The sequence below is a fragment of the Lepisma saccharinum genome, chromosome 9 (assembly GCF_977018435.1).
Source record: "Lepisma saccharinum chromosome 9, izLepSacc3.1, whole genome shotgun sequence".
NCBI lineage: Eukaryota > Metazoa > Arthropoda > Insecta > Zygentoma > Lepismatidae > Lepisma > Lepisma saccharinum.
The window spans coordinates 71,752,798-71,761,741 of NC_139237.1; positions in this window are offsets into that span (position 1 = coordinate 71,752,798).

The following is an 8,944-nucleotide window of genomic DNA, read 5'->3' on the forward strand; positions in this document are numbered from 1 at the left end:
GTAGGTGGAGGAGTGGTTGGAATTTGGCAGTGGCGTAGCATGGACATTTCGGGTGGGAACGCCAAGTCCGAAGGAAGGGTCGTCCCTTTCTTGCTTAATAATTTACTTATGGAATTAGTCGCCACAGGTATTGTTTATTTGCCTGAAGTCAGCTGGGTTTTCAATAAAACATCATCCATGCATGTTTTAGCTAGAAAATTAGATGACTCACTATGCCACAAATGTTTTGAACTCTGGTGTTTTATACCTTTTTTTATATCTTTCTGCATAACGCAAGTCATTATAAACCTACCTGAATCACAAGCGCCTCTGCACAACAGTAGACGTCATTATTGTGGATGATCCAACTACTGATTGATTTGGTTTATTTTACTTCGCTTTTCTACCACTTTTGGTTAATTGCGAATATGAATATGAGTGATGAAATTGATGAAGGGACACTGACAAAGAACACCCGTGCTGACGCCGGGATTCGAACCAGGGACCTCTGTCGTCTTGGCGCACTGTGCAAAGCAGAGTGGATGATCCAAATATCGTACACTCTACTGACGTAACAGTGCCGATTAGTAATTCAGACCACTGTTTATTAATAATAATAATCCTTTGCGCAACAGCCCATGAAGGGCCTTGGCGTACCTACCGACTGCCGGTCTCCCTCCCACGCTTTCCTTCGTCACCTCTAAGCGTGGAGATCTTCAACCAGGATTGGAATAGTCGGGGGGCCGGATTACGCTTACTCATTCGAAGCTCCCCAATTTCCTCACGATGGTGGGTTGCCACCGGCCCTATACGTAGGCCGAATAAATTCCGACCACCTACGCCGTCCCGCAGCGAACGTTTATTACATTTTGAGAATGCTGATAAACATTTTAAAATAATTTTGTCCAGAGACCATTCGATGTTAAGAGTTTTCAAATGAATGCTAAACATTTCCATTGACACGATATTAAGTAGTTAGATAATAACGAAAAAATACAATAAAAAAATAATAGTTTTGCTTGTTAAGTGGCAGAGCAGCCACAGGCTGAATTTCTACCACGAGGACTTCACCAACTTATTCGACAAAAACTGTGTTGATTTTTCAGTTTCTAATGCACATCGCTGTTCGTGCGATAAATTATAAAATGCAGTGGCCATTAAGAATCAGTATATTTGAGATTGGTAAAGTTACGTCAGTCAATATTGCGTATTGTAGCATCACATAGCACGAGTTGCATGAGCGCGAAGACCGAAGAACCGGGTAGGAATTCTACCGCTGTTGTCTGTTTCAGAAGGCAGGAAGGGTCACATAAACCAATCACGGTAGACCTCTCTGCTCCGTACGCTGGCGTAAGAGAGAGCATTTACGCGCGTGCTGTAGAAATCGAAGTTTCCCTCCAAAAGTCAGCAAGGAATATAGGAGTCCTGCACGCCGAACCTGCTCGGCGTCCGGCCGGGAAAGGCATTGAAAAGAGATGCTAGAACGAGTGTTGAGAATGGAGCGTTGCAAGCGGATCGCGAAAAATAGCTATTATATGCCATGAAGGTCAAACATATATGAAATTAGTCACGTTTTACTTTATAATCACAGTATTTAAGCATTTTTGAAATTTTAAATTTGGGAACGCCGGGCGTACGGGCGTACTAGACACTACGCCACTGGCATTTGGGTGTGTCCAGAAATGAAAGAATCATCCCTTTCACCACCCCTATTGAATATTTGTGTCAGCATTTCAAGAGAGTCAATGATTTCAATTATTGAATTAGAAGCATTAGATTAAAATGTGCATAATAACTACAGTAGAATATATCGATCGAAATTTGAATAAAAAACATAATTCATGGATATTTGCTCCATTGATTCAATTTTAGCCTCGAAGCTGGGCACGTCAACTTTATTCGCAGTACAGGCATTTCAGTTTTGTTTTGTTGGTTTTTATGTTATTTAGCGTCACTTTTCTGCTACGTTTAGCTAATCGCGACGATGAGGATGAGTGATAATATGATGGCATTGATGAAGGGACCCTCACAAAGAACACCCGTTCTCAGGCCGCGATTCGAACCCGGGACCTCTTGCGTCGAAACGAGCTGTCATAACCACTCCGCCACGGTGGTAAGTAAGTAGTCATTTAAGAAAAGGGCAACTTCGAAATAAAAAAGGAATTGAATGGTAGCTTTTTGCGACATACAGGGAATTGGTCTAGCGCGCTATTTTATATTACTTTTAAAAAATATTTCGGAGGAGTTTGAAGTCCTCCCCCCCTCCCGTTCTGAATATGGGCATATTAGGGTGCCAGCAGGGGAGGGTTCCGCCCGTCCAAGTGGAAATTGCCTCATCTGTGGCAGAGTCGCTATAGTGCAGCGCGCTACGACGCCAGGGGTCCCGGGTTCGAATCCTGGTACTGGCGTGTGTAATCTTTGTAAAAACACTAAGTTGCTGACCAAGGCAGTTTATTAAGATAAAAACACTTAACAGGTAACGTTTCAACCTTGTATCAGGGTCTTCCTCAGACAAAGAACTATAGAAAAAAAATAGTTCTTTGTCTGAGGAAGACCCTGATACAAGGTTGAAACGTTACCTGTTAAGTGTTTTTATCTTAATAAACTGCCTTGGTCAGCAACTTAGTGTTTTTAAATATGGAAACAAGGCTTAATTATATTGTAATCTTTGTGTCACTTCATCATTTTCATGGTATCATCCCTCATCCTCACCGACGCGCGTTTAGACAAAAGTGACAGAAAAGTGACTCTAAATAAAGAAAAAATAAAAATGAAATTGAAGGGTGAATTAAGAGCTAAAATTACCGAAAAATCGAACATTTACAAAAAAATTCTATGAGCGTTGAGGAATTTTTGGGGGTGTGCATAATTCACTGGAATGGCACCAACTGACTTAATTGTAAACGGCTATTATCTCTCCTCCTTCGACGTAGAAAAAGCGATCCCCTTGGCATCTAAAATTAAGCGATGACTCTCGCCATTTAAAACTCCCAATAAACTCAATTAATGTAAATTTAATTGGCGATAGATATTTAGGGCCTCCCGATGACGTAGTGGTAACGTCGTAGCCTTGTAATCAAGGAGTCCTGGGTTCGATACATGGTGGAGGACTATATAATGGTTTAGATCCCACTTTAAACTTGAATTTGATTTTAAAATTGTGGGAGCGTCAGCACTAAGGCTATTTTGCTCCCGTCACATTATACGGGGGCCAGCCCATTATCATTACAAAGAACAACTCTAACGTTGCATAATTAAAAATCTTAAAATGTTCTGACTTCTGTTAAAAGCTGAGGCTGTAAACGGGCACTCAACACACACATAAGGACAACAGGACAATACAAACAAAATTATACTGGCCGTGGGGCCAGTCGCCAGAGCCTTGTTAGTTTTCAGTCCAGGGTGTACTAACGTGGAAGTGACCACTTCAAACTGAAGGCCCAGTCCCGAATAGCCTATCTGTGCATAAAGTGGACTTAGAACAGCAATTTAATTCAATTAATTGGCGATCAGGCACATATCTGGGGAGGAGGTCCGAATCGTCTCATATGCAATAATAATAATAATAATAATAATAATAATAATAATAATAATAATGTAATAACAATAATAATACCATTTATAATCAATGGATTAATAAGATGAAAATAATAATAATGATATTTTAATAGGTAAATTAATAGTTATTGTCAGTTATTATTGTATGAACATATAAAGAAAAGGCATATATATTCTTTATCTGGCTTATGTGTAACTAAGATCACTAACATTTGTATAAAAAAGAGTTGTCCTACCAAAGCAATTAAGTATTTTTAATATAATTTTGGACTTGGTTAGTCTTTTTGGGGGTCTTAAAGCCCTGGAACCCTCCCCTAAAACGTCCTTGTTGGCAATAGCCTATAAACGCATAAAAGGCAATATTGCCTTCCCTAACTTCTAAAAAAAAAAGCAATCATCTTCAGAGTCATCTAATAAACTCTAAATTAATGCATGGGAAAAATGACAGTGGCCTTCTTTCTCCACCCCCCACCCCCCCAGAGACGTAGCTTAAAGCTAGAAATAAACCTTGCCGACACGTCCATGTGTACATTCAAATTGCTCATCATACATTAAGTAACATACTGAATACAACTACTGGTTTAACCTGATGTTAATTCTTAATATTTTTTTTAGATTAAGTACATTGATCAAGAATCTGACAATTAGGAGCATTTTATCTATGAGCAACAAATGATAAGATACCAAACAGGGGGGGGGGGGGAGTGGGATTGCCATCACTGTGACATTTAAAAAATATATATCGAAAGTTTATAATGTTAAACAAATATTATGCAATAGTTAACAAACCCCTCTTGAATTTCGAAATATAGTGTACACTCGATATTGGTTAATTGATTGATTTGATTTGATTTTCTGTCACGCCTGTCATATCTAAGTACACTGCCAATAGTGGTGGATTCAGACCCCCATGTTTTAGCGAAGTACAAGAAGTCTCTACATATGCTGAAAAAAAAAAATGTAGCCATAATACAGGGTGTCCAGAAAAGAATGCCTTTTTAAAAACATTTATTATCAGTCCAATGATGTAGTATGATCAGGCTTTCTACAACAGAAGGAAGATAATCTCTTCAATTTTTGTTAACATACGTTACAAGTTTAGCCAACATACGTGGTTATTCCTGCATGCTCTGATGGATGTCCATAGTGGTTCGGATCACACTGTAAACTGTAGATCTAGTCCTGATTAGCCAATCTGTGAAAAGAGTAGATTAAAAAAAACAACTAAAAAAGCTCCTGTATGTTCACATCACACTCAGGACTGAGTAGTTCTTTGTCTGGTTCAGTCGAGTGTCTACAAAACTTGCACTTTCTACAGCTTCAGTTGCAACACTTATGAAGAACATCCCGCACCGAAGAGTCGGGCATTCCCAACTCATGGATTGCCTTTTGAACAGAGTCCCTGGAACTGTGTTGGAAGGCTTACTAAGCTCTTATCTACTGCCTCCATCAAACTTGATGTACGACCAGTACTTTTACCCTTGCACAGACAACCTTTCTAAAGGAATTGTGTATATCAATGCTTTAATCAGGCAGATTAAACCCAAACTGATGCTGAAAACTGCACTGAACTGTGTGCAAATTCTACAACACAATGCTTTCTCTTGTTTGATCAGCACCATTTTGCACAATGCATATGGTGGGTATTTCCAGTGAAACATCTGCAGTCTAGTTGCAATCGGTGCTTGATACATGTATCTCTGCACACTGATTACCTAGAATGAAGGAGAAGAAATAGATGCAATCTTTTCTGGACACCCTATATTCTTCTTCTTTCATTTCTTCGATTTCTCTTGCATATCAATGGTGGTGTTGAATTCTCATTAGATATTTTTATGTACGGAAATAAAGTGTACTGAAAATTACAGGGGACCCCTGAATCGGTTCAGTAACATATTTGCGTATTGTGCGTGTTACTCACTATATAAGCAATACTAAATTAGTATAGAATTGAACTAACTTACGTGAGTATGATGATTTGAAAACAACGTTTCAGGGTTCAACTGCCCCCTTCATCAGGTTCATATTTTCTCTAGGCACTAATCATAATCCGGCGTCACTAAGTGTTAAAAAAGGATTAGGTTAGAGGTTTGGTTAAACACTTGAAACAATCCCTGACAACATTCTTGTCTACAAACAACCAGTTAAAAATCCAGTTTCAAAAAGTTTCCCATTTCCCACGAGACCTCTTAGAACTGGGCTTTTATAAAATCGGTAAAACACGTTCAGCTGCACAGCCAGCTGCTTATATGAATCAGTTCAGTGGGGATGGACACAAAACTGGTATTCATGCCACTCATTTTCCAGTTGTGTATAAATATTGTTCGTTAAGATCACCGACCTGTCCCAGATTTGATTTTTAGTGGAGCATATTTCAAGGGTGGCCGCAGTGGCTCAGTCGGTAACGTGTCTGACTACCATGCTCATGGTCCCGGGTTCGATCCCCGGCCGGTTCAAATCTGGGAACTTTTCTAACGATGGAAGCGGCCCCAGCGCCCACCCAGCGTTGAATAACATGGGTACCTGGGGGGTAAAGGCGGTCAGGGGTGTGATGCTGATCACATCACCTCCACTCACGACCGGATCAAGAAAGTGTGGAGCGTTACCCCCACACCCCCTATACGCCTTCATGGCGTGGTGCTATGCACAGGGGAACACTTTACCTTTACCTTTTACCTTTGCATATTTCAAGTTCAAATAAATCCAAATCCAGTAGCTATTAGTGTTTTCGTGTAAACTTTGTAATATTTACTAGTCTGGAAAGGATATTATTGAAGGGTATTATTTTATGTTGCTGCAACTATTGTTGTTGTTTTGGAATATAAGAATATCATCACTTTTCATAATACTTAGCCATGGCTTTTGGGAGGGTCACATGTCCCTGTACCCCCCTGCCAAATTTGCCAGTGGAGGGACATACTGGTTCTTTAAACTGTAGGTCCAGTTCATTGACCTATCTCTGCATAAAGTAAACTTAGAAACAAAAAAGTATACATTTAAGAGGGAATATTGTTTAATATGAGACATCAATTTGTCCCAATCACCTTCTTACATCAAAAGTATTCATATGTTCACTCAAAATTTATTCCTAAATTTTATATTGTTTACACATTTCTAGACTTTTGTTAGCATACTTAATAGCAGCCAATTTAAATTGTTTCATTCCAACACATACAGTTATGCATAGGGTGAGCATAATATTTTGACCAAAAAGCGGGACATACCAAGGAAATCAGTTTACCAGTGGCGAAGCTCCTATGAGGCTTAGCCTACCCAAAAAAAAATGTTGAAATTAAAATGTTCTTATACCCTGTAACAATCAAAGTTCGTTAAAACGAATTAAACTATGTAATCCGAACGTTTGGTTCCGCCGATCCTTCCAGATATCTCGTTAGGCAGGCCAGAAAGAGAGAGCGCGTTTGGGCCGAACTCTGAGGCTTTTGACGAAAAGCCTCGCGTTTAAAAGGCAGCTACAGCGTGAGCTCTGTGTACTGGGAGGGGAGGCTAAGGGGAGGGGACCGCCGATTCGCTGGGTAAAAGCGGCTAGCCTCAGGACCAAACCTGTTGTGCTTCTTCTCGTGCAAAGTGCGTCCGTCGTTCACGCGCTGCATTGTTGAATGTTAATTTACTTCAAGTGCATCCGCGCGTGTGTTTGTGTGTGTGTCACATAGTGTATTTATGTTATAAAAATATAATACTGTGAAATTGGGTTGGAAACTCTAAGATGATTTGCAGTAAAATAAATGTAAGTGGACAAGACTTCGTGGCTCTCAGATCCTTAACCTACGAAATATTGGACACACTGACTGTGCAACTGGAAATACGTTTTGGAGATCTTGAAAAGATAAAATTTGTTGAATTGGTAGACCAAAATAGCTTTGCGGAATATAAACTACATTTTCCTGTGATGAAATTAATTAACCTTCTGTCCACATATCCATTTTTCAACAAAGAACGATTAAAAAATGATTTAAAGAATATCTGTGCTGATGAAGAAAAGCATTTACCTCCTGCAGACCTTCTAAAATTCATAGTTAGCAATGATCTTCAATCTACAAAGAAGTAACACAACTTATCAAGTTGGTCTTGACATTCCCAGCTTCCTCCGAAAGAAGTATGAGCACCCTCAAGAGAGTAAAAAAAAAATATCTCCGTAATTCAATGAAAAATGAAAGATAAAGTTCTCTCAGTCTCAGTACAATAGCCAATGAAAAAAAAAACTGGTTAAAGAACTTTCTATTGATCAAGGCTTCAAGCAAAGAGGAATTCATACTTTTGCGACCAACGAGAATCGACGCATGAACCTGCTGTATAAAAAAAATATAAGCAGATTTTTCAGCCTACCCAGTATTTACGCCTTAGCTTCGCCACTGCAGTTTACCTCCCCCACATTCTTTCCTGAAGAATCTGTTAGGCCTAATCATATGTTATTATTAACATATTGTTATTATTTATTAAGGGATGGATCACATAAATGATACATCATAAACAATAAATGAAACAGGATCCTCCATTGCCAGAAGGTAGTCCATTAATTATTATAATCTCGGTATGACTTACAGGACGTTTCTCGTCCTTTCTGATCAACTTTCATCTGAAGTTGTGATATTTAGCAGAAGAACCAATCTTCTTGAGAGCAGCTTTATTCTTCATCAACCGTTCATAAATCTCCACAAAATCTTAGTCCACATATCAGACAGGCAACTCTAGATTTTTCTTTTGCGTTTGTGTCTAGAAGGAGGAACTTTAAATTCTTATTCTGCATGCTTATTTTGTTATTCACTGCTCTTCAAATAATGGGACTGTTCCGGTCAAAACAGGACATATGGTCACCCTACTTATGCTGAACCTGTCATCAACCAACTTAAATGAGGGAGTCACTATGCACAAAACTAGAAAAATAGCGAATAGCGAGTAACTAAAGATCCCACCAACAGACAACCGTGTAAACTTTCATAGCACTTTCACCACATTCTTGGACAATTATTCACTTATTTTTGCAATATTAAGTTCTACATATAGTATTTAAAATAAAATAGGAAATGTTAATCACAATAATAATTGTTAATGCTACAGTACGCATTAAAAAAAGAAAACACTATCCAGTGGAACCTTGGTTTTACATTTCTCAGGGGACCAAGGTGAAAGAACTTAAAAGGAAGGAAAATTGTATAGCATTTTGCTTCATTGGATCCCAGAATATTGAATGTATAACGCAGAAAAATGTAAAATTGGGGTTGCCCTGTATTTGCAGTATGTAGGAATGTGCAGAAAATTCAATGATGGATATGCAGTCCTAGGACTGTCTCAAGAGTTTGTAGAAACATGGAGGCTATGTCTTTGTGCTATGCAAGCATTAGTCATTTATTTGACAAATACAATCACAAAGGTTAAAACAAAAATGGAA